We start from the raw sequence: 26,489 nt of genomic DNA on the forward strand, positions 1-26,489 counted from the left end.
GCCCTGACGACTGGTGACTCATCCCAACCACACCCCCTCACTTCACACCACACTGAGTCACTTCCTCAACCCCTCGCTTCACACCACAATAAGACACTCCCTCCACCCCTATCCTTCTCCAGCACCCAGGTGAGAAGTGAGCTCAGGAAGATCAAGGCCAGGAAAGCAGCTGGACCAGACGGCATCAGCTCCAGACTCCTTAAGTCCTGTGCAGGCGAACTGTGTGGAGTTATGGAGCATGTCTTCAACCTGAGCCTCAAGCTGAGGGTGGTACCACAGCTCTGGAAGACCTCCTGCGTGGTACCAGTGCCCAAGACACCGCACGCCAAAGACCCCAGCAGCTTCAGACCAGTGGCTCTGACATCACACCTGATGAAGACACTGGAGAGACTGGTCCTGGGTCACCTCCGCTCTGCAGTGGGAACCTACCTGGACCCGCTGCAGTTCGCCTACCGACACGGCATAGGAGTAGACGACGCTGTCATCTTCCTCCTACATCGAGCCCTTACCCACCTAGAGAAGCCCGGCAGCAATGTGAGGATCATGTTCTTTGACTTCTCCAGGGCCTTCAACACCATCCAGTCGATGCTTCTGAAACACAAACTGGAGGAGGCTGGTGTGGACCTTCATCTGACGGAGTGGATTATGGACTTTCTCACAAACAGGCCTCAGTTTGTGAGAACCAGGGACTGTGTGTCTGACACTCTGACCTGCAGTGTGGGGGCCCCACAGGGGACTGTACTGGCCCCCTTCCTTTTCACCCTCTACACGTCAGACTTCAGACACAACACGGACAGCTGTGTTCTGCAGAAGTTCTCTGATGACTCTGCGATCGTCGGACTGATCACCGATGATGACGATGCAGAGTACAGAGGACTCACTCAGAACTTTGTGGACTGGTGCCAGCGGAACCACCTCCTGATCAATGTAGGGAAAACGAAGGAGATGGTGGTGGATTTCCGCAGACAGCAGCCTGCTGTCATCCCACCGATGCACATCCAGGGAAGGGACATTGAGAGAGTGGACTCTTACAAGTACCTGGGAGTGCATCTGAACAATAAACTGGACTGGACTCATAACACGGATGCACTGTACAGGAAGGGTCAGAGCAGACTCTACCTGCTGAGGAGACTGCGGTCTTTTGGAGTGAAGGGGCCACTCCTGAAGACCTTCTATGACTCTGTGGTGGCATCAGCCGTCCTGTACGGTGTGGTCTGCTGGGGCAGCAGCATCACAGCGAGGGACAGGAAGAGACTGGACAGGATCATCAGAAAGTCCAGCTCTGTCCTGGGCTGCACTCTGGACACGGTGCAGGAGGTGGGTGAGAGAAGGGTCCTGGCTAAACTGACATCCTTCATGGACCAGGTCTCTCAGCCACTGGAGGACTCACTGTCTGCTCTGGAGAGCAGCTTCAGTAGCAGACTGATCCACCCTCGCTGTGTGAAGGAGAGATATCGTAGATCCTTCCTACCTGCTGCTGTCAGACTGTACAATCAGAACTGTTGACCACATCCCACCACAGTCACTCACCCACTGCATCAGTGGTTTATATAGCAACCTGCTCTGCACAATATTTGTGTAAATCTGTGAACAATCATGTATATTGTTACCGGTACAAATCTTATACCCATTACCGTGCAATAACCCTGCAATGACCTCATACTCACTCTAACTGTACTGTACTGCTTTGTACTGTGCCAACACAAACTGTTCTGTACCTGTATTCTTGCTCATCTGTACTGCTGTTGTGAGAGGTAATTTCCCCACTGCGGGACTATTAAAGGTTTTCTTATTCTTATTTCTTATTCTTTCTTTATAAAGGTAACACTCTGTAGTTTTCACCACAGCGCTCAGATTTACAGTACTAAATGGTAAGTAGGTATACACTGTAGAACACAAAGAAATAATCTACAGCATCTTCAGACAAAGCAGTTCTTTTATTTTCTTGATGACATTATATACATGTAAATATATATATATATATATATATATATATATATATATATATATATATATATATATATATATATATATACACACAGTATTTATGACAACCACTTGTCTTGACCGTCTTCTGTTTACAGATGGAGGCCAACACCACTGGTTATGTGAAGAGTCTCCCAAACCCAGCAGCACAGAGAAAGCAGTGATAAAGACACTTCCTCTATGTGATTAGGACTGGGAGGCTCCCCTCTGTCTGGACCAGAGGCTGGAGAGAGCGAAGAGCTGCAGGATGCTAGAAGAAACATCATAAACAGATGTGTTGTTAACATACAAGTCTGCATTGTGATGTTAAGCTTACCACAACTTTACTACTCAGGTAAATTACTTATTGCATTGAGCCTCCATAGACACAGGTGACAACTTCTCTCCAGGTGGTCCTATGGTCTCTGTTGTCACAGTTCTCCAGCCTCCACAGCTGCACCTGTCGCAACCAAAATGAAAACATTGGCTTCAGGAGCACATGAAGTAAAGTACAGACTACGAATAAGCTAGGACGTGTCATTCTTACTGAACGTAATTGTGCAGCTGTGGTTCCTGCGATCGGTTTGACAGCTTAGGTCCGGGCTGCTTGGAATGCCGGCTCTTGGTCCAGATTGGTTGTCTCTGGTAAAGTGAAAGCATTAGAACACAGAGTGAGTAAATAGATCAGAGAAATACTTGAAGAACATTGTAGTTGAATTCACCGTTGCTCATCTCCTGGTTCCCTCGTCTCCTTCTCCTAATAAACCTAAATGTGAAGAAAGATGATTCATTTTTAGGATCACTTTAAATTTCAATGTAATACAAACATATTTATTTCTACTCAACTACTCTCTTTAAAATCAATTGTTGGACTAATAAGACCACAATAGCAAATGACTGAATATAACAATTATTATGCAAAAACAACAGATCAATGAATAATTTACATTCAGCAGGAGCTGATTCTGGTTTGCTGTTGGCCTCCAACCTCCTCTCCTCATTTAATTAAGCCTACATGTAATAAAAAACTCATTCATATTTAATCTCACATAAAATTTAACATAATAAATATAAATATATTTCTATTCAACTACTTCCTTTGAAACTGTCAACCAAACCAAATCTTGTACTCACCTTTGTCCACTGGAAAGACAGACGTAATGGTCAGTAGCCGTCAGTCACTGCTCCCTGTAGTGTGGAGCAGGATGTGGACTGCAGACAGCCATGTGTCTCCTCCATAACACCTGACACTGCAGTCATCTGCCACCGAGGAGCTTCAGTGGGAGACGACATGTGTCCCCAGTGCCACTGTGACTGAGCTGACCTTCTATCGCTGTGGAGGAAACATAATAGCTACCCCGCCAGACGCTAGGGCAACTTGCATGGGGGGATCGACGGCCCTGCCAGGCGCTGAACTCAGCCTTCAGGGTGAAAGAAAAGTCCATCCAACCGCCATGCTAAAATATAAAAAACAGCAAAAACTGGCCCAGGTGCCAGACGCTACCTGGGACCTGAGAACCGCCCAGCCAGACGCAAAGGCTAGTTCTCAGGGTAAAAATTAACATTTAAACTTGTGTTCATCCAGGAAAGAAAGAAAGGTCCCAGCGCCAGACGCTGCCGGGGACCTGAAAAACTGCCCAGCCAGACGCAAAGGCTAGTTCTCAAAGTTGGAATGAACATTTAAACTTATGGTATAGAAATAAAACTACAAAAAAGGTGCCCTGGGGTCAAATCCAAGACTGGTTTCACTGTAGGAAACAGTGTCCCACAGTTGAGTCTTCCAAGAGCAGCCCCCTCCTCATCACTGTCTTCCTTACCTCTCCTGGAAGATGAGCTGCTGGATGAGCTCCTTCACTCTCTCCGTCACAGGAGAGGGTAAAGGGGACAAAGGAAGGGCATCAGAGCAACAAAGACAAGAGTAAGCAGAAGAGGGTGAGGAAGAAGAAGAAGGAGTAGGAGAGGGTGAAGGACAAAAAGGAAAGACAGCAGAACAACTAGGAACAGCAGAGGGTGAAGGAGAAAAGGGAAGGACAGCAGAGCAACAAGTACCAGAGTAAGCAGAGGAGGGCGAGGGAGAAGAAAAAGGAGAGATGAGAGAGTGAGGAGGAGAGCACAGAGAAGCAGAGTGAGCAGAAGAGAGTGAGGAAGAAGAAGAAGAAAAAGAAGGAGTAGGAGAAGGGTAAGGAGAAAAGGGAAAGATGTCAGAGCACCAAGTACCAGAGGAAGCAGAAGAGAGTGAGAAAGAAGAAGAAGAAAAAGAAGGAGTAGGACAGGGTGAAGGAGAAAAAGCAAGAACATCAAAGCAACAAGGAACAGGAGGGGGTGAAGGGGAAACAGAAGGACCAGCAGACCAAAAAACAAGAGAGCGTGGAGGAGAAGGTGGATGGGGTGTGTATGAGTCACCCACCTGAGGAGTGGGTGAAGGATGGACGTGGACGCCGTTAGGCCCATCTGGACCACCTGGAAGTAAATAGAACAGAAAAACAGTCACACACTGTACAACAGGAGACATGTGAAGCTGCAGAGCAAGCTGTGGGGTTGTCATTTAATTTATATTTAATTTACTAAACAGCCTCTCCTAGAAAGTCAAAAAAACACAAATGCTGCAGCTTCCTGTGAACGCTGGTCTGTTAATGCTGTAAGAAAAGCATAGCACTCTGTAAAAAGCTAAAGTTTTAATAGAGCCTATTTAAGCTACTTTTAACTTGGGCATCTTGTTGCCATGGTGCTCAAGAACTGGCGCAAAGGCGCCATCTTTATTTTTAGCAAATGTTAAACGATAAATGGGGAAAACTGTACCCTCAAAACAAAATGGCAACGTTTCCACCTTTGTAAACATTCAACTGCTATTACACTTAGCAATTTGTATTATTTAACCTTTAATTCAGTGTTTAAATCGTTGATCGTCAGACTGTACACACTAGTTAAGATGCTAGGAGGAACCGCTTACCTTCGCCCACCGGCTGCTCCGGCTGGATCCTCCGGTTTCTCCAACGCTTGAAGCGACTCCAGAGCTTCACAAGGCCCTGGGGCAAATGACGACCCATTTCGCCTGCAAAGATCACCACACAGATGGTTTTGTTATCAGTGCCTCTTAGTCCACTCGTGAACTTGTGGAGTCAAAGCCTGAAGAGACTAACGTCAGCGGTTTCCATGGCATTTATGCACATGCACGGACGTGCGTGAAAACGCAGGAGAGACGCAGACGTTGGAGACAGCGAGGAAGTCCTTCACTACTGACACTACGGTTGCCAGGGGCAGCTAACTTTTCTGCTAGCCCCAACATACTGTGAAAAGTTGTTTTTTGTAAATAAAATAATTCCCCATGGTGTATTTTCTTCGTCTCATTATTTCCGCTTGATTTCGCCGCTTCCAGTGTTGTATATTATTGTAAAGTCTTTATCTAATCATATCTCAGCAGGCTTGTGTTGCTAGGACGATTGAGGACTGCCTGAGGCGTTCAGAACCAACAAAAACAGGCTCCTGTGCGCTGTACACGAACGGACAGTTACGATAACCAATCAGATCTCGAGACTTCTTCTTCGTCTTTTTTCTTTGGGTATTTGGCACTTGGCAAACTGGGTAGTGCATTACCGCCACCTTCTGAGTTGGAGTATGCATTATTATGGCAATTTCTGGGCATTTTCAGCTCAAACGCCTGGGAAACATACCTAAATTCAAACGAAAGCTGTTCTTCAACCATTTGCAGTATATCTAAAGGCTTGGGCTCTTTGCCCTTGAGCTGTTAGCGGTGGGCATGAGGCCATTCTACCTGCCACGGGAGTTCACACACGTTATAATAATTGCTGTGTACGTCCCACCCTCCGCTAACGCTGACACAGCTTCTGAGACCCTGCTCTCAGTCACCAGCAGGCTGCAAACACAGCACCCACAGGCCCTCTTCCTGATCTCTGGGGACTTTAACCATGCACCTCCTTCAGCTGCTCTGCCTACATACACCCAGTATGTGACCTGCCCCACCAGAGACAATAAAACACTGGACTTATTCTATGCCAACACCAAAGAGGCCTACGCTGCATCCTCCCTCCCACCGCTGGGCAGAGCTGACCACAACATCCTGCATCTCCTGCCTGTGTATAAACCTGTTGTACACAGGCAGCCGGTGGTGCCCCGCACAGTGAAGAGGTGGACAGCTGAGAGCGAGGAGGCTCTCAGGGACTGTTTTAACACCACTGTGTGGACGGAGCTCTGCGACCCACATGGGGAGGACATTAACGCAATAACAGACTGTGTAACGGACTACATAAACTTCTGCTGTGAAAACACTGTTCCCACCAGGCGGGTTCGGTGTTTCACCAACAGCAAGCCATGGGTCACCCCTGATATTAAAGCTCTGCTAAAGGAGAAGAAGAGAGCATTTAAATCAGGGGACAGGGAGGAGCTGAGGAGGGTGCAGAAGGAGCTGAGGAGGAAAATCCGTGAGGGGAAGTCCAGCTACAGGAGGAAGATGGAGGAGCAGCTGCAGCAGAACAATGTGAGTGAGGTGTGGAGGAGCCTGAAAACCATCTCAGGCTTCAAGCTCCACACCCACAGGCTGAGGGGGACCTGAGCTGGGTCAACGAGCTGAACTCACACTTTAATAGGTTTGACCAAGCACCCACTCACACCTCAGGGGACTGGGAGGTGGGTGGGGTCGACCCTGGTCAGACTATTGGAATTGAGGGTTTTAGTGTGTTGTTTTTGTTTGTTTTTTTTTGTTGTTTTTTTTTTTCTTTCCTCTCCCCCCATTTAAGGCCTGTGGTTTGTATAAGCCTGTGTACATAGCCCGAGTTAACTGACTTAAGAACACCTGTAGGTTGGGGCTCAGCTGTGGGTGTCAGTGGAGGACGTGGGCATGTATAATGGACTTCCTGATGTCCCTTTGTAGCAGAACCTCTTGAGTCATTAAGACACTGGAGAGACTGGTCCTGGGTCACCTCCGCTCTGCATTGGGAAACCTACCTGGACCCGCTGCAGTTCGCCTACCGACACGGCATAGGAGTAGACGACGCTGTCATCTTCCTCTTACATCGAGCCCTTTTCCACCTAGAGAAGCCCGGCAGCAATGTGAGGATCATGTTCTTTGACTTCTCCAGTGCCTTCAACACCATCCAGCCGATGCTTCTGAAAACACAAACTGGAGGAGGCTGGTGTGGACCTTCATCTGACGGAGTGGATTATGGACTTTCTCACAAACAGGCCTCAGTTTGTGAGAGCCAGGGACTGTGTGTCTGACACTCTGACCTGCAGTGTGGGGGCCCCACAGGGGACTGTACTGGCCCCCTTCCTTTTCACCCTCTACACGTCAGACTTCAGACACAACACGGACAGCTGTGTTCTGCAGAAGTTCTCTGATGACTCTGCGATCGTCGGACTGATCACCGATGATGACGATGCAGAGTACAGAGGACTCACTCAGAACTTTGTGGACTGGTGCCAGCGGAACCACCTCCTGATCAATGTAGGGAAAACGAAGGAGATGGTGGTGGATTTCCGCAGACAGCAGCCTGCTGTCATCCCACCGATGCACATCCAGGGAAGGGACATTGAGAGAGTGGACTCTTACAAGTACCTGGGAGTGCATCTGAACAATAAACTGGACTGGACTCATAACACGGATGCACTGTACAGGAAGGGTCAGAGCAGACTCTACCTGCTGAGGAGACTGCGGTCTTTTGGAGTGAAGGGGCCACTCCTGAAGACCTTCTATGACTCTGTGGTGGCATCAGCCGTCCTGTACGGTGTGGTCTGCTGGGGCAGCAGCATCACAGCGAGGGACAGGAAGAGACTGGACAGGATCATCAGAAAGTCCAGCTCTGTCCTGGGCTGCACTCTGGACACGGTGCAGGAGGTGGGTGAGAGAAGGGTCCTGGCTAAACTGACATCCATCATGGACCAGGTCTCTCACCCACTGGAGGACTCACTGTCTGCTCTGGAGAGCAGCTTCAGTAGCAGACTGATCCACCCTCGCTGTGTGAAGGAGAGATATCGTAGATCCTTCCTACCTGCTGCTGTCAGACTGTACAATCAGAACTGTTGACCACATCCCACCACAGTCACTCACCCACTGCATCAGTGGTTTATATAGCAACCTGCTCTGCACAATATTTGTGTAAATCTGTGAACAATCATGTATATTGTTACCGGTACAAATCTTATACCCATTACTGTGCAATAACCCTGCAATGACCTCATACTCACTCTAACTGTACTGTACTGCTTTGTACTGTGCCAACACAAACTGTTCTGTACCTGTATTCTTGCTCATCTGTACTGCTGTTGTGAGAGGTAATTTCCCCACTGCGGGACTATTAAAGGTTTTCTTATTCTTATTTCTTATTCTTTCTTTATAAAGGTAACACTCTGTAGTTTTCACCACAGCGCTCAGATTTACAGTACTAAATGGTAAGTAGGTATACACTGTAGAACACAAAGAAATAATCTACAGCATCTTCAGACAAAGCAGTTCTTTTATTTTCTTAATGACATTATATACATATAAATATATATATATATATATATATATATACACACACACAGTATTTATGACAACCACTTGTCTTGACCGTCTTCTGTTTACAGATGGAGGCCAACACCACTGGTTATGTGAAGAGTCTCCCAAACCCAGCAGCACAGAGAAAGCAGTGATAAAGACACTTCCTCTATGTGATTAGGACTGGGAGGCTCCCCTCTGTCTGGACCAGAGGCTGGAGAGAGCGAAGAGCTGCAGGATGCTAGAAGAAACATCATAAACAGATGTGTTGTTAACATACAAGTCTGCATTGAGATGTTAAGCTTACCACAACTTTACTACTCAGGTAAATTACTTATTGCATTGAGCCTCCATAGACACAGGTGACAACTTCTCTCCAGGTGGTCCTATGGTCTCTGTTGTCACAGTTCTCCAGCCTCCACAGCTGCACCTGTCGCAACCAAAATGAAAACATTGGCTTCAGGAGCACATGAAGTAAAGTACAGACTACGAATAAGCTAGGACGTGTCATTCTTACTGAACGTAATTGTGCAGCTGTGGTTCCTGCGATCGGTTTGACAGCTTAGGTCCGGGCTGCTTGGAATGCCGGCTCTTGGTCCAGATTGGTTGTCTCTGGTAAAGTGAAAGCATTAGAACACAGAGTGAGTAAATAGATCAGAGAAATACTTGAAGAACATTGTAGTTGAATTCACCGTTGCTCATCTCCTGGTTCCCTCGTCTCGCCATGTTCTCCTCATAACACCTGACACTGCAGTCATCTGCCACCGAGGAGCTTCAGTGGGAGACGACATGTGTCCCCAGTGCCACTGTGACTGAGCTGACCTTCTATCGCTGTGGAGGAAACATAATAGCTACCCCGCCAGACGCTAGGGCAACTTGCATGGGGGGATCGACGGCCCTGCCAGGCGCTGAACTCAGCCTTCAGGTGAAAGAAAGTCCATCCAACCGCCATGCTAAAATATAAAAAACAGCAAAAACTGGCCCAGGTGCCAGACGCTACCTGGGACCTGAGAACCGCCCAGCCAGACGCAAAGGCTAGTTCTCAGGGTAAAAATTAACATTTAAACTTGTGTTCATCCAGGAAAGAAAGAAAGGTCCCAGAGCCAGACGCTGCCGGGGACCTGAAAACTGCCCAGCCAGACGCAAAGGCTAGTTCTCAAAGTTGGAATGAACATTTAAACTTATGGTATAGAAATAAAACTACAAAAAAGGTGCCCTGGGGTCAAATCCAAGACTGGTTTCACTGTAGGAAACAGTGTCCCACAGTTGAGTCTTCCAAGAGCAGCCCCCTCCTCATCACTGTCTTCCTTACCTCTCCTGGAAGATGAGCTGCTGGATGAGCTCCTTCACTCTCTCCGTCACAGGAGAGGGTAAAGGGGACAAAGGAAGGGCATCAGAGCAACAAAGACAAGAGTAAGCAGAAGAGGGTGAGGAAGAAGAAGAAGGAGTAGGAGAGGGTGAAGGACAAAAAGGAAAGACAGCAGAACAACTAGGAACAGCAGAGGGTGAAGGAGAAAAGGGAAGGACAGCAGAGCAACAAGTACCAGAGTAAGCAGAGGAGGGCGAGGGAAGAAGAAAAAGGAGAGATGAGAGAGTGAGGAGGAGAGCACAGAGAAGCAGAGAGAGCAGAAGAGAGTGAGGAAGAAGAAGAAGAAGAAGGAGTAGGAGAAGGGTAAGGAGAAAAGGGAAAGATGCCAGAGCACCAAGTACCAGAGGAAGCAGAAGAGAGTGAGAAAGAAGAAGAAGAAAAAGAAGGAGTAGGACAGGGTGAAGGAGAAAAAGCAAGAACATCAAAGCAACAAGGAACAGGAGGGGGTGAAGGGGAAACAGAAGGACCAGCAGACCAAAAAACAAGAGAGCGTGGAGGAGAAGGTGGATGGGGTGTGTATGAGTCACCCACCTGAGGAGTGGGTGAAGGATGGACGTGGACGCCGTTAGGCCCATCTGGACCACCTGGAAGTAAATAGAACAGAAAAACAGTCACACACTGTACAACAGGAGACATGTGAAGCTGCAGAGCAAGCTGTGGGGTTGTCATTTAATTTATATTTAATTTACTAAACAGCCTCTCCTAGAAAGTCAAAAAAACACAAATGCTGCAGCTTCCTGTGAACGCTGGTCTGTTAATGCTGTAAGAAAAGCATAGCACTCTGTAAAAAGCTAAAGTTTTAATAGAGCCTATTTAAGCTACTTTTAACTTGGGCATCTTGTTGCCATGGTGCTCAAGAACTGGCGCAAAGGCGCCATCTTTATTTTTAGCAAATGTTAAACGATAAATGGGGAAAACTGTACCCTCAAAACAAAATGGCAACGTTTCCACCTTTGTAAACATTCAACTGCTATTACACTTAGCAATTTGTATTATTTAACCTTTAATTCAGTGTTTAAATCGTTGATCGTCAGACTGTACACACTAGTTAAGATGCTAGGAGGAACCGCTTACCTTCGCCCACCGGCTGCTCCGGCTGGATCCTCCGGTTTCTCCAACGCTTGAAGCGACTCCAGAGCTTCACAAGGCCCTGGGGCAAATGACGACCCATTTCGCCTGCAAAGATCACAACACAGATGGTTTTGTTATCAGTGCCTCTTAGTCCACTCGTGAACTTGTGGAGTCAAAGCCTGAAGAGACTAACGTCAGCGGTTTCCATGGCATTTATGCACATGCACGGACGTGCGTGAAAACGCAGGAGAGACGCAGACGTTGGAGACAGCGAGGAAGTCCTTCACTACTGACACTACGGTTGCCAGGGGCAGCTAACTTTTCTGCTAGCCCCAACATACTGTGAAAAGTTGTTTTTTGTAAATAAAATAATTCCCCATGGTGTATTTTCTTCGTCTCATTATTTCCGCTTGATTTCGCCGCTTCCAGTGTTGTATATTATTGTAAAGTCTTTATCTAATCATATCTCAGCAGGCTTGTGTTGCTAGGACCGATTGAGGACTGCCTGAGGCGTTCAGAACCAACAAAAACAGGCTCCTGTGCGCTGTACACGAACGGACAGTTACGATAACCAATCAGATCTCGAGACTTCTTCTTCGTCTTTTTTCTTTGGGTATTTGGCACTTGGCAAACTGGGTAGTGCATTACCGCCACCTTCTGAGTTGGAGTATGCATTATTATGGCAATTTCTGGGCATTTTCAGCTCAAACGCCTGGGAAACATACCTAAATTCAAACGAAAGCTGTTCTTCAAACCATTTGCAGTATATCTAAAGGCTTGGGCTCTCTGCCCTTGAGCTGTTAGCGGTGGGCATGAGGCCATTCTACCTGCCACGGGAGTTCACACACGTTATAATAATTGCTGTGTACGTCCCACCCTCCGCTAACGCTGACACAGCTTCTGAGACCCTGCTCTCAGTCACCAGCAGGCTGCAAACACAGCACCCACAGGCCCTCTTCCTGATCTCTGGGGACTTTAACCATGCACCTCCTTCAGCTGCTCTGCCTACATACACCCAGTATGTGACCTGCCCCACCAGAGACAATAAAACACTGGACTTATTCTATGCCAACACCAAAGAGGCCTACGCTGCATCCTCCCTCCCACCGCTGGGCAGAGCTGACCACAACATCCTGCATCTCCTGCCTGTGTATAAACCTGTTGTACACAGGCAGCCGGTGGTGCCCCGCACAGTGAAGAGGTGGACAGCTGAGAGCGAGGAGGCTCTCGGGGACTGTTTTAACACCACTGTGTGGACGGAGCTCTGCGACCCACATGGGGAGGACATTAACGCAATAACAGACTGTGTAACGGACTACATAAACTTCTGCTGTGAAAACACTGTTCCCACCAGGCGGGTTCGGTGTTTCACCAACAGCAAGCCATGGGTCACCCCTGATATTAAGCTCTGCTAAAGGAGAGAAGAGAGCATTTAAATCAGGGACAGGGAGGAGCTGAGGAGGGTGCCAGAAGGAGCTGAGGAGGAAATCCGTGAGGGGAAGTCCAGCTACAGGAGGAAGATGGAGGAGCAGCTGCAGCAGAACAATGGTGAGTGAGGTGTGGAGGAGCCCTGAAAACCATCTCAGGCTTCAAAGCTCCACACCCACAGGCTGAGGGGGACCTGAGCTGGGTCAACGAGCTGAACTCACACTTTAATAGGGTTTGACCAAGCACCCACTCACACCTCCCAGCAGCTGCCCTCCGAACCTCTTGTCACCTCATACCACTGGATTACCAGCCCCCACAGCCCTTCCACACCTTTACACAAAGCCCTCTACCCTCAGCCCTGACGACTGGTGACTATCCCAACCACACCCCCTCACTTTCACACCACACTGAGTCACTTCCTCAACCCCTCGCTTCACACCACACTAAGACACTCCCTCCACCCCTATCCTTCTCCAGCCACCCAGGTGAGAAGTGAGCTCAGGAAGATCAGGCCAGGGAAAGCAGCTGGACCAGACGGCATCAGGCTCCAGACTCCTTAAGTCCTGTGCAGGCGAACTGTGTGGAGTTATGGAGCATGTCTTCAACCTGAGCCTCAAGCTGAGGGTGGTACCACAGCTCTGGAAGACCTCCTGCGTGGTACCAGTGCCCAAGACACCGCACGGCCAAAGACCCCAGCAGCTTCAGACCAGTGGCTCTGACATCACACCTGATGAAGACACTGGAGAGACTGGTCTGGGTCACCCTCCGCTCTGCAGTGGGAACCTACCTGGAACCCGCTGCAGTTCGCCTACCGACACGGCATAGGAGTAGACGACGCCGTCATCTTCCTCCTACATCGAGCTCTTTCTCACCTAGAGAAGCCCGGCAGCACTGTGAGGATTCATGTTCTTTGACTTCTCCAGGGCCTTCAACACCATCCAGCCGATGCTTCTGAAACACAAACTGGAGGAGGCTGGTGTGGACCTTCATCTGACGGAGTGGATTATGGACTTCTCACAAACAGGCCTCAGTTTGTGAGAGCCAGGGACTGTGTGTCTGACACTCTGACCTGCAGTGTGGGGGCCCCACAGGGGACTGTACTGGCCCCCTTCCTTTTCACCCTCTACACGTCAGACTTCAGACACAAACACGGACAGCTGTGTTCTGCCAGAAGTTCTCTGATGACTCTGCGATCGTCGGACTGATCACCGATGATGACGATGCAGAGTAAAGAGGACTCACTCAGAACTTTGGGACTGGTGCCAGCGGAACCACCTCCTGATTCAATGTAGGGAAAACGAAGGAGATGGTGGTGGATTTCCGCAGACAGCAGCCTGCTGTCATCCCACCGATGCACATCCAGGGAAGGGACATTGAGAGAGTGGACTCTTACAAGTACCTGGGAGTGCTCTGAACAATAAACTGGACTGGACTTCATACACACGGATGCACTGTACAGGAAGGGTCAGAGCAGACTCTACCTGCTGAGGAGACTGCGGTCTTTTGGAGTGAAGGGGCCACTCCTGAAGACCTTCTATGACTCTGTGGTGGCATCAGCGTCCTGTACGGTGTGGTCTTGCTGGGGCAGCAGCATCACAGCGAGGGACAGGAAGAGACTGGACAGGATCATCAGAAAGTCCAGCTCTGTCCTGGGCTGCACTCTGGACACGGTGCAGGAGGTGGGTGAGAGAAGGGTCCTGGCTAAACTGACATCCATCATGGACCAGGTCTCTCACCCACTGGAGGACTCACTGTCTGCTCTGGAGAGCAGCTTCAGTAGCAGACTGATCCACCCTCGCTGTGTGAAGGAGAGATATCGTAGATCCTTCCTACCTGCTGCTGTCAGACTGTACAATCAGAACTGTTGACCACATCCCACCACAGTCACTCACCCACTGCATCAGTGGTTTATATAGCAACCTGCTCTGCACAATATTTGGTGTAAATCTGTGAACAATCATGTATATTGTTACCGGTACAAATCTTATACCCATTACTGTGCAATAACCCTGCAATGACCTCATACTCACTCTAACTGTACTGTACTGCTTTGTACTGTGCCAACACAACTGTTCTGTACCTGTATTCTTGCTCATCTGTACTGCTGTTGTGAGAGGTAATTTCCCCACTGCGGGACTATTAAAGGTTTTCTTATTCTTATTTCTTATTCTTTCTTTATAAAGGTAACACTCTGTAGTTTTCACCACAGCGCTCAGATTTACAGTACTAAATGGTAAGTAGGTATACACTGTAGAACACAAAGAAATAATCTACAGCATCTTCAGACAAGCAGTTCTTTTATTTTCTTGATGACATTATATACATATAATATATATATATATATATATATATATACACCACACAGTATTTATGACAACCACTTGTCTTGACCGTCTTCTGTTTACAGATGGAGGCCAACACCACTGGTTATGTGAAGAGTCTCCCAAACCCAGCAGCACAGAGAAAGCAGTGATAAAGACACTTCCTCTATGTGATTAGGACTGGGAGGCTCCCCTCTGTCTGGACCAGAGGCTGGAGAGAGCGAAGAGCTGCAGGATGCTAGAAGAAACATCATAAACAGATGTGTTGTTAACATACAAGTCTGCATTGTGATGTTAAGCTTACCACAACTTTACTACTCAGGTAAATTACTTATTGCATTGAGCCTCCATAGACACAGGTGACAACTTCTCTCCAGGTGGTCCTATGGTCTCTGTTGTCACAGTTCTCCAGCCTCCACAGCTGCACCTGTCGCAACCAAAATGAAAACATTGGCTTCAGGAGCACATGAAGTAAAGTACAGACTACGAATAAGCTAGGACGTGTCATTCTTACTGAACGTAATTGTGCAGCTGTGGTTCCTGCGATCGGTTTGACAGCTTAGGTCCGGGCTGCTTGGAATGCCGGCTCTTGGTCCAGATTGGTTGTCTCTGGTAAAGTGAAAGCATTAGAACACAGAGTGAGTAAATAGATCAGAGAAATACTTGAAGAACATTGTAGTTGAATTTACCGTTGCTCATCTCCTGGTTCCCTCGTCTCCTTCTCCTAATAAACCTAAATGTGAAGAAAGATGATTAATTTTTAGGATCACTTTAAATTTCAATGTAATACAAACATATTTATTTCTACTCAACTACTCTCTTTAAAATCAATTGTTGGACTAATAAGACCACAATAGCAAATGACTGAATATAACAATTATTCTGCAAAAACAACAGATCAATGAATAATTTACATTCAGCAGGAGCTGATTCTGGTTTGCTGTTGGCCTCCAACCTCCTCTCCTCATTTAATTAAGCCTACATGTAATAAAAAACTCATTCATATTTAATCTCACATAAAATTTAACATAATAAATATAAATATATTTCTATTCAACTACTTCCTTTGAAACTGTCAACCAAACCAAATCTTGTACTCACCTTTGTCCACTGGAAAGACAGACGTAATGGTCAGTAGCCGTCAGTCACTGCTCCCTGTAGTGTGGAGCAGGATGTGGACTGCAGACAGCCATGTGTCTCCTCCATAACACCTGACACTGCAGTCATCTGCCACCGAGGAGCTTCAGTGGGAGACGACATGTGTCCCCAGTGCCACTGTGACTGAGCTGACCTTCTATCGCTGTGGAGGAAACATAATAGCTACCCCGCCAGACGCTAGGGCAACTTGCATGGGGGGATCGACGGCCCTGCCAGGCGCTGAACTCAGCCTTCAGGGTGAAAGAAAAGTCCATCCAACCGCCATGCTAAAATATAAAAAACAGCAAAAACTGGCCCAGGTGCCAGACGCTACCTGGGACCTGAGAACCGCCCAGCCAGACGCAAAGGCTAGTTCTCAGGGTAAAAATTAACATTTAAACTTGTGTTCATCCAGGAAAGAAAGAAAGGTCCCAGCGCCAGACGCTGCCGGGGACCTGAAAACTGCCCAGCCAGACGCAAAGGCTAGTTCTCAAAGTTGGAATGAACATTTAAACTTATGGTATAGAAATAAAACTACAAAAAAGGTGCCCTGGGGTCAAATCCAAGACTGGTTTCACTGTAGGAAACAGTGTCCCACAGTTGAGTCTTCCAAGAGCAGCCCCCTCCTCATCACTGTCTTCCTTACCTCTCCTGGAAGATGAGCTGCTGGATGAGCTCCTTCACTCTCTCCGTCACAGGAGAGGGTAAAGGGGACAAAGGAAGGGCATCAGAGCAACAAAGACAAGAGTAAGCAGAAGAGGGTGAGGAAGAAGAAGAAGGAGTAGGAGAGGGTGAAGGACAAAAAGGAAAGACAGCAGAACAACTAGGAACAGCAGAGGGTGAAGGAGAAAAGGGAAGGACAGCAGAGCAACAAGTACCAGAGTAAGCAGAGGAGGGCGAGGGAAGAAGAAAAAGGAGAGATGAGAGAGTGAGGAGGAGAGCACAGAGAAGCAGAGTGAGCAGAAGAGAGTGAGGAAGAAGGAGAAGAAAGGAGTAGGAGAAGGGTAAGGAGAAAAGGGAAAGATGTCAGAGCACCAAGTACCAGAGGAAGCAGAAGAGAGTGAGAAAGAAGAAGAAGAAAAAGAAGGAGTAGGACAGGGTGAAGGAGAAAAAGCAAGAACATCAAAGCAACAAGGAACAGGAGGGGGTGAAGGGGAAACAGAAGGACCAGCAGACCAAAAAAACAAGAGAGCGTGGAGGAGAAGGTGGATGGGGTGTGTATGAGTCACCCACCTGAGGAGTGGGTGAAGGATGGACGTGGACGCCGTTAGGCCCATCTGGACCACCTGGAAGTAAATAGAACAGAAAAACAGTCACACACTGTACAACAGGAGACATGTGAAGCTGCAGAGCAAGCTGTGGGTTGTCATTTAATTTATATTTAATTTACTAAACAGCCTCTCCTAGAAAGTCAAAAAAACACAAATGCTGCAGCTTCCTGTGAACGCTGGTCTGTTAATGCTGTAAGAAAAGCATAGCACTCTGTAAAAAGCTAAAGTTTTAATAGAGCCTATTTAAGCTACTTTTAACTTGGGCATCTTGTTGCCATGGTGCTCAAGAACTGGCGCAAAGGCGCCATCTTTATTTTTAGCAAATGTTAAACGATACATGGGGGAAAACTGTACCCTCAAAACAAAATGGCAACGTTTCCACCTTTGTAACATTCAACTGCTATTACACTTAGCAATTTGTATTATTTAACCTTTAATTCAGTGTTTAAATCGTTGATCGTCAGACTGTACACACTAGTTAAGATGCTAGGAGGAACCGCTTACCTTCGCCCACCGGCTGCTCCGGCTGGATCCTCCGGTTTCTCCAACGCTTGAAGCGACTCCAGAGCTTCACAAGGCCCTGGGGCAAATGACGACCCATTTCGCCTGCAAAGATCACAACACAGATGGTTTTGTTATCAGTGCCTCTTAGTCCACTCGTGAACTTGTGGAGTCAAAGCCTGAAGAGACTAACGTCAGCGGTTTCCATGGCATTTATGCACATGCACGGACGTGCGTGAAAACGCAGGAGAGACGCAGACGTTGGAGACAGCGAGGAAGTCCTTCACTACTGACACTACGGTTGCCAGGGGCAGCTAACTTTTCTGCTAGCCCCAACATACTGTGAAAAGTTGTTTTTTGTAAATAAAATAATTCCCCATGGTGTATTTTCTTCGTCTCATTATTTCCGCTTGATTTCGCCGCTTCCAGTGTTGTATATTAAAAGGGGAAAAAATGTGTGGTGGATGATAGAAAAGTTGGGGGGAACGTTGTAAAGAGTCTATCATAGCTCAGCAAACCTGTTCTTCAAAACCATTTGACAGTATATCTAAAGGCTTGGGCTCTTGCCCTTGTAGCTGTTAGCGGTGGGCATGAGGCCATTATCTAACCTGCCACGGGAGTTCACACCACGTTATAATAATTGGCTGTGTACGTCCCACCTCCGCTAAACGCTGACCATCTTCTGAGACCCCTGCCTCTCAGTCACACAGCAGGCTGCAAACACAGCACCCACAGGCCCTCTTTTCCCTGATCTCCTGGGGACTTTAAAACCATGCACCTCCTTCAGCTGCTCTGCCTACATACACCCAGTATGTGACCTGCCCACCAGAGAAAACCAATAAACACTGGACTTATTCTATGCCAACAACACCAAAGAGGCCTGACGCTGCATCCGCCCTCCCACCGCTGGGCAGAGCTAGACCACATAACATCCTGCATCTCCTGCCTGTGTAGTAAACACTGTTGTACACAGGCAAGACGGTGGTGGCCACCGCACAGTGAAGAGGTGGACGCTGAGAGCGAGGAGGCTCTCAGGGACTGTTATTAACACCACTGTGTGGACGGAGCTCTGCGACCCACATGGGGAGGACATTAACGCAATAACAGACTGTGTAACGGACTACATAAACTTCTGCTGTGAAAAAACACTGTTCCCACCAGGCGGGTTCGGTGTTTTCACCAACAGCAAGCCATGGGTCACCCCTGATATTAAAGCTCTGCTAAAGGAGAAGAAGAGAGCATTTAAATCAGGGGAACAGGGAGGAGCTTGAGGAGGGTGCAGAAGGAGCTGAGGAGGAAAATCCGTGAGGGGAAGTCCAGCTACAGGAGGAAGATGGAGGAGCAGCTGCAGCAGAACAATGTGAGTGAGGTGTGGAGGAGCCTGAAAACCATCTCAGGCTTCAAAGCTCCACACCCACAGGCTGAGGGGGACCTGAGCTGGAACTGGGGTCCTGGAACCTGGAACCTACCTGGACCCACTGCAGTTCGCCTACCCGACACGGCATAGGAGCAGGCATAGGAGCAGACGACGCCGTCGTCTTCCTCCTACATCGAGCTCTTTCTCACCTAGAGAAGCCCGGCAGCACTGTGAGGATCATGTTCTTTGACTTCTACAGTGCCTTCAACACCATCCAGCCGGTGCTTCTGAAACCAAACTGGAGGAGGCTGGGTGTTGACCTTCATCTGACGGAGTGGGTTATGGACTATCTCACAACCAGCCTCAGTTTGTGAGAGCCAGGGACTGTGTGTCTGACACGCTGACCTGCAGTGTGGGGGCCCACAGGGGAACGTACGGCCCCCTTCCTCTTGCACCCGCTACACGGCAAACTTCAGACAACAACACGGACAGCTGTTTCTGGCAGAAGTTCTCTGACGACTCTGCGATCGTCGACTGATCACCGATGATGACCACGCAGAGTACCAGAGGACTCACTCAGACTTTGTGGACTGGTGCCAGCGGAACCACCTCCTGATCAATGTAGGGAAAACGAAGGAGATGGTGGTGGATTTCCGCAGACAGCAGCCTGCTGTCATCCCACCGATGCACATCCAGGGAAGGGACATTGAGAGAGTGGACTCTTACAAGTACCTGGGAGTGCATCTGAACAATAAACTGGACTGGACTCATAACACGGATGCACTGTACAGGAAGGGTCAGAGCAGACTCTACCTGCTGAGGAGACTGCGGTCTTTTGGAGTGAAGGGGCCACTCCTGAAGACCTTCTATGACTCTGTGGTGGCATCAGCCGTCCTGTACGGTGTGGTCTGCTGGGGCAGCAGCATCACACAGCGAGGGACAGGAAGAGACTGGACAGGATCATCAGAAAGTCCAGCTCTGTCCTGGGCTGCACTCTGGACACGGTGCAGGAGGTGGGTGAGAGAAGGGTCCTGGCTAAACTGACATCCATCATGGACCAGGTCTCTCACCCACTGGAGGACTCACTGTCTGCTCTGGAGAGCAGCTTCAGTAGCAGACTGATCCACCCTCGCTGTGTGAAGGAGAGATATCGTAGATCCTTCCTACCTGCTGCTGTCAGACTGTATAATCAGAACTGTTGACCACGTCCCACTACAGTCACTCACCCGCTGCATCAGTGGTTTATATAGCAACCTGCTCTGCACAATATTTGTGTAAATCTGTGAACAATCATGTATAATGTTACCGGTACAAATCTTATACCCATTACCGTGCAATAACCCTGCAATGACCTCATACTCCCTCTAACTGTACTGTACTGCTTTGTACTGTGCCAACAAAACTGTTCTGTACCTGTATTCTCGCTCATCTGTACTGCTGTTTTGAGAAGTAATTTCCCCACTGCGGGACTATTAGAGGTTTTCTTATTCTTATTTCCCCATCTGGCAACACTGCACAATATTCACCTTTAAGTCCATAAATGTGCACGTCCCAGTGGCCACACTCGTCTCTCCTGGAGGTCCAATCTAGGTTTGGATGTGTGCCTCCATAAATCTGTGTGACCATCAGTTCCATTTCTTCAGTGAACCTGATGAGTAAGGATGAAATAGCAAAAGAAAATGGGAGGTTACCCACGAATTCAATGTAAATTAATCTGATTTTAGGCGTGTCTATAATAAACAGCAAAGTCCGGGCTACAACGCTATAAATGTCGGTCACGCGCATCAAAAACAGACGAAAATATGAAACAATCACCCGTTAGTGTAACGCTTTTCATTGCAGCCTCTCTCCCTGACCGTACGAAACTACTGAAGCCAGCTTGGACTTTTATCTTCTCGTCTTATTGGCCTGCAGGAAACAAATAACAAACATGTAGATGTATGTTTCCGTGTCTGCACTGCACAGCCCCCCCTCATCGGTGCATGCGGCAACGTGAGAGCCCAGCCAGCAAAACTTGCTAAACATAATTTACAAAGTTGGCGCCACACGGCAGCCATACAAGCAAAAAGATGAGGTGCTTAAACAAGGTGGTGAGCATAGTCTAAAACAATGAAATAACAAAACCCATACCTGCATGTAGATGTAGGTTTCTGTGTCTGCACTGCACAGCTCCCCTGAATAAATTGACAGATAAACAAAATTGCTACAATACAACAAAACACAAATTTGCTAACATGCCAACACGAGGAGCTCAGGGGCCCGTTTCAAGAAGGTGGTTTTGTGGAAACTCTGAGTTTGTTAACCCCGGAATAAGGAAAACTCTGAGTTTTCGGTTTCAGAAAGCGAGGTTACTTAAACCCGTAAAGCGGGGTAAGTTTAAGCCCGTTTCAAGAAGCGAGGTAACCGAAACCCAGAGTCAGTTACAATGGCAACTTACTCTGTGAACCAAACCTGGTCGCGAGCTGGTTTTATTCGGGAAACCCAGAGTTTCCTTCGGTCTCCGCCCCTCTTTAAAGTGAACAGTGTTTAAATGCCTCGTTTAATCTTTCAGTACATTCATAGATTTCACCTGTTTCCTTTGCGCAGAGACCAAAATGTCCGTTTCTAGAGGATCCTGTAGATGAGGACGATGTATTAATTCACACGGCATTGAATTTACGCCGCGAGAGGATTTTAAAGCCACGAGTTAATTTTGTGTCATATCGCAGTGCATATTTATTTGAGCGGTACCGTTTTTATCGAGACTCCTGTTATGGCAAAAATTGTCTCTTCCTTATTTCTATGTCTCTTCCTTATTTCTATGCAGTTATTATATGATATATGACTTATGTTCTGCAATTAATATCTTATGTTTTGTCTTACTGTATGCATTTGACATTTGACCTACATTGTTCAATGGTTGTCTCTGCCTGATAGACTCTCAACTCTAGCTCCCAAACCCAAGGTCGGGAGTTGTGTCTCTGTCTGTTGAGACTTGGTGCTCCTTTCTCACAGATAGTTGGACGTCAGCAATGCAGGTGTGAGAAAGTAAAAATCTTCACACACACTGCAACAGGGAGGAGATGGTGCGTGTAATTTGATTGGGTTAGAAAGACATTCCACCCTAGTCGGACAGAGAAGCTAAAAGGCAGAAGCAACTTTAGGATCGTGGGCTCTTTGCATTACACCTTCGTGGTGTGTGCACTGATCTCCCCAGCTGGTTTTTGGTTTGTTGATGTGCAAGATCAACATCCATGCTTTTTATTTGCTTTCCCCATTATTTTTATTTTCTTTATTATTTCAATAAATCGCACAAAAGGACAACTCTCTCATCTACTTCTTTATGGAAAATTTCCACCACACTCCATACATATATTAATAATCTTATTCACCCATACGTCAAACACATCACCCATCGTGGCCGTGCTTTTACATCCGAGCAGATTCTTTGCGTTGCGTTACGGTTTTTGTTTTGCAAACGCTAGTTTTCTTTATAACATTGGAGATGCTGAGCACGTTAGTGAAGTCATTGTATGTAGAAAAGTTCGACCTCAAGCGCTTTCCTTCACACAAACTCCTCAGAGCCATTAAAGAGGAGTTTCACAGGATTGCAGGTATGTGGTAATTAATTTGTTTCATTGAGGCTAATCTGAAAAATGATGATCAGTTAATAATATCTTGCTGTGATCTGAAATAAACTGATAAATGTGCAGGTACACTGACTACTCTTTCTAATGGTCACTGTAACTGACATTACATTGTTTACATCACCAAGATCATATGTGATGCTGCACATATCATAAACGTGAATTCATGAATATATAGTGAGTCAACCCTAAATAACAGCCTGCACTGGGGTAAGTACATGTATGTCCTATAGACTTATTTCAATGCATGCACTCACACTCACAGGAACACTTCTATGCAGCACTAAAGTAATGTGAACTTTCTTCTAGGAGAGATTGACAGCTTTCTGCTGGAGATAGGGGTTAATGCCAGCCCACACTACTGACCCCTCACCCAGAACCTGAAGCAGGCCCCCAGCAGCGCTTTAATGTGGCCCTGCAGAATAAGAGCCCAGGGGGAAATGACCATAGGCCTGTTGAAAGCACGTCTTCAGTGCCTACGTCACCTCAGGGAAACACCTAAGAGGCCTGTGACATTATTGGGACATGTGTTGTTCTCCACATTATTGCAATTATTAGAGAGGAGCAACACCCTGCCCTACAAATACAAGACCCTAAGGAAGACTCCTTCCATCATGGTAATCTGCAGAGTGGATGGACAGTCAGATGTGATTTGCTTTAATGTCTTAATCAACCATCACCACCAATAAAAGAAACTGAATAGATGTAAATCATATTTTTTTTGGTTTTTTTTCCATTTCCTACAAATACAAAGGCAATTGTTAGATTTTATGATTCTTCTTCCAATAATTCATACAATTCACCTTTAACTATACACTCATCTCTAGCTTGTGTTTTGGAATTTCAATTTCTAGATCTGGCTTTTCAATCTTGTGGTACAAGTATAACATTTGCTTGAGATTTAGTTTATACAACTCAGTAACCGGTAACTTAAAATACAGAAGATTTAGAGTTACATGACATAGTTCCTCATTACTCTTACAGAATTGAACTCTGGCATTTACTGAACATCACTGAACTGTGTGCATCTGTGCAGCAGAATGTGACTGACCTCCTCCTGCTGTTCTTTCACACTCTGGGGCAGAGGGGAGATAATAATGTATACTTGTATACTTGGAGATCAAGGTACATCATTTAGGCTACGCAACACAAAAATCAGAAATCATGTGCTGTGTATAAACTGTATTAATATTACACTTTATAATACTGCTTATCACAATTTAAGCTTTATTTAGTATGATGCTCACAACATTCTGGGTTTCTGTTGTGACAAGAGGATTCATATATTACCATCAGAATCTGTTAAGACCAACAAAGAACCCAACCCAGACTCTAAGAAATTAATATATCAAAAGTAGGCTATGTAAAAAAATCAAATATATAGGTAGGCCTCTTACATTTTACAAATGCACTTGTATCCTGGGGAGTGACTGGTTCTGATGAACTCCCTCCAGAAATTCCTTTAGCCCCTGCTTTCCAGTGTTCAGGGTGAGGCCCTTCTCCTCTGCATGCGTCAGTGCAGGTCCTCCACCAGTTGTTCTAGCCTCTGCCTTCTTTCTGTTGGCTGAGTAGAAGTCAAATGATTTAACTGTGTGAAAACATTACAGCCATGTTGAAAATGCTGCTGCACTGCTATACTCTGCATGCTATTTAGTTATTTAATATGTCAAATATTGTAAAGTCAGGTAGTCTACACCCATGATATGATGGTGCCTTATACCTGTTTGAATTATGTTTTTATATTTCATTTTTAGCCACGTTCTTTTATGCCTGCAGGATTGTGCCTACATGAAAACTGAAATTAATTTCTTATATTATTACGTGTTTTGGGTAACTTTTAAAAACCTAATTAGATTAATGTAATAATTGCTCTCCATAAAACGTATTGGATTATTGAATTATCATTACTTTACAAATCCCACATCAACCACAACAGGAATTTTAAAAATGCATAGACATAACGCTGCACTTTAATTCATACAAACGTCGGTTATTTTATGCAATTACTGAAGTAACGCCTTAGATGAGTGAAAAAGTCCTTACTTTACGAGTGAAAAATGACAACAATACTAAAATTATTTAGTATTAGTTACGCTGAACACTGTATGATTAAAATGTAAACTTACGCATTGACTCGAGCAGCTATTGTCTTTCCAAGCTAATTCTTTCTCTTTCGCGGCTGCAGCCGTGTTGCTTTTTCTACGGATTATAGACTCGTAGTCGTTATATGCTTGACGTATCATATCCATTTCCGGACGTCTTTTGTTGTCCTGTTGCCATGGTGACTCGTAATATCTTCACTCCATTGATCAGGGGCTTTGTATCGTCGCGGTGCACGCGCTTAACTCTGAGTCAGACAACTCAGAGTTGCTTAAACCAACTCTTTTCAGCTGTTCTGGAACCGAAAACTCCAGGTTTGCAAACTCAGAGTAAATCAACTCAGAGTTTCGTTTTAACTCAGAGTTTGTTAAACCTCCTTCTTGAAACGGGCCCCAGGTCACCAAACTAATCCTCGTGGGTAAAACCAAAGATTACCGAACAAATCTAAAACAAATTATTACGAGAATGACGAGTAATGTAATATAATGAGCAGCAAATAATGCACAGCAAAAAACAGCAAACAACTGATTTCTGCAAGAAAATGTAAAAGTAAATCAAGCGCCTTTCTCCACACAACCTACCCTGATCGGTGCATGCGGGCAAACATAAAACAGGACAGACAGCGCAGGTAGTACGGAAACAAAAAAAGTTCAAAAAGTGCGGTGTGCAGTACGGAAGTATTAGAGTGGACGAATAAAAAAAATCCAACAGATAAAATTCACAATAGATGTATTGTACATATATCCTTTATTCATTCCAAACAACTTGGGCCATTTAAGTGATAAATATTAAAATTTACACGGAATTCACTACCCATCTGTCGTTGCTTTGCGTCTCTAAAAGTCCGTGTCCAACTGCCAAAAGGGGAACCCCCGTGACTGCGCGCCTTATATAGACTCGGTCGGCCCAAGCGTTTGTTGTTACAGAAACCAGATAGCATCCTGGCAGGGGCGCTACTTAGCTTGCCGACGCTAACCACTGCTCCACTCCCGAGACTTTAATGGCAACAGAATGATCCGTTAGCGAAGTCCAACAATGGCCATGTGTCTATACGGTAGATTTAGATTGAACTGAATTAAATAACCTTAGGCGATAATATTTAAGGCTGCAGCTACCGAAAAGGGCTGGAGCGCTGCGGGAGTTTACAGTCGGGTGCAGTCGCCATTTTAAAAATATGAATATTTTTAAAATTTGACCAAAATGACAAGTTACGTTGTCAATAAACACATAAATACACATACAATAAATGTATTGTACATATATCCTTTATTCATTCCAAACAACTTGGGTCATTTAAGTGATAAATATTAAAATTTACACGGAATTCACTAACCATCTGTCGTTGCTTGCGTCTCTAAAAGTCCCGTGTCCAACTGCAAAAGGGGAACCCCCGTGACTGCCGCGCCTTATATAGACTCGGTCGGGCCAAGCTTTTGTTGTTACCAATGACATTGACTGACGCACGCGCTGACGTGCGTGAGCGAAAACGGCAAAATGTTTTTTATACAACTGACATATTTTCAGATGTGAACTTCACAACATAGATTTGTTTTTAATTTATTTCTTTGAATAATGCGTACATAAGTATTTCAGGTATTTATAATGCATCGATCAATTCAATTTAAAACACTTTATCTCTATTATTTATCCCTGAAGGCCAATTAAGGTAAAGCATCCAGGAAAATAATATTACTATTAAGATCAATTAAAAGCGTCATTGTACAGGACAGCATTCAGATGGATAACTACTGCTGGGATTACAGTGTTTCTCCTATTTGGGACCTGCATCAGGGAGTCTGTGTCCTGATGGGAACATGGGACTTAGGATGTGAGGGGTCCCGACAGATTTC

At 46.3% G+C, this 26,489-nt stretch overlaps 2 long non-coding RNA genes across 8 annotated transcripts; both read right to left on the minus strand.

Moving 5' to 3' along the window:
- Nucleotides 1-9,400: 9,400 nt before the first annotated feature.
- LOC114860100 (uncharacterized) lies at nucleotides 9,401-11,393 on the minus strand. The gene is made up of 3 exons (XR_003786582.2): nucleotides 11,092-11,393; nucleotides 10,902-11,003; nucleotides 9,401-10,411 (listed from the first exon to the last, which is right to left on the minus strand). It is a non-coding gene; the product is annotated as an uncharacterized LOC114860100 (long non-coding RNA).
- A 3,435-nt stretch (nucleotides 11,394-14,828) lies between these two features.
- On the minus strand, nucleotides 14,829-26,004 carry LOC129604414 (uncharacterized). Of its 7 annotated transcripts, none has more exons than XR_008695243.1 (11): nucleotides 25,973-26,003; nucleotides 23,937-24,103; nucleotides 21,044-21,087; nucleotides 20,729-20,821; nucleotides 20,440-20,561; nucleotides 17,560-17,661; nucleotides 15,749-17,070; nucleotides 15,337-15,380; nucleotides 15,162-15,256; nucleotides 14,979-15,074; nucleotides 14,829-14,885 (listed from the first exon to the last, which is right to left on the minus strand). It is a non-coding gene; the product is annotated as an uncharacterized LOC129604414 (long non-coding RNA). The 7 variants fall into 7 exon arrangements; XR_008695244.1 differs by lacking the exon at nucleotides 25,973-26,003 and adding an exon at nucleotides 24,666-24,691; XR_008695246.1 differs by lacking the exon at nucleotides 25,973-26,003 and adding an exon at nucleotides 23,591-23,614 and having other exon boundaries at nucleotides 23,937-23,951.
- Nucleotides 26,005-26,489: the final 485 nt, after the last annotated feature.

This window comes from Betta splendens, chromosome 8 (genome assembly GCF_900634795.4).
Source record: "Betta splendens chromosome 8, fBetSpl5.4, whole genome shotgun sequence".
NCBI lineage: Eukaryota > Metazoa > Chordata > Actinopteri > Anabantiformes > Osphronemidae > Betta > Betta splendens.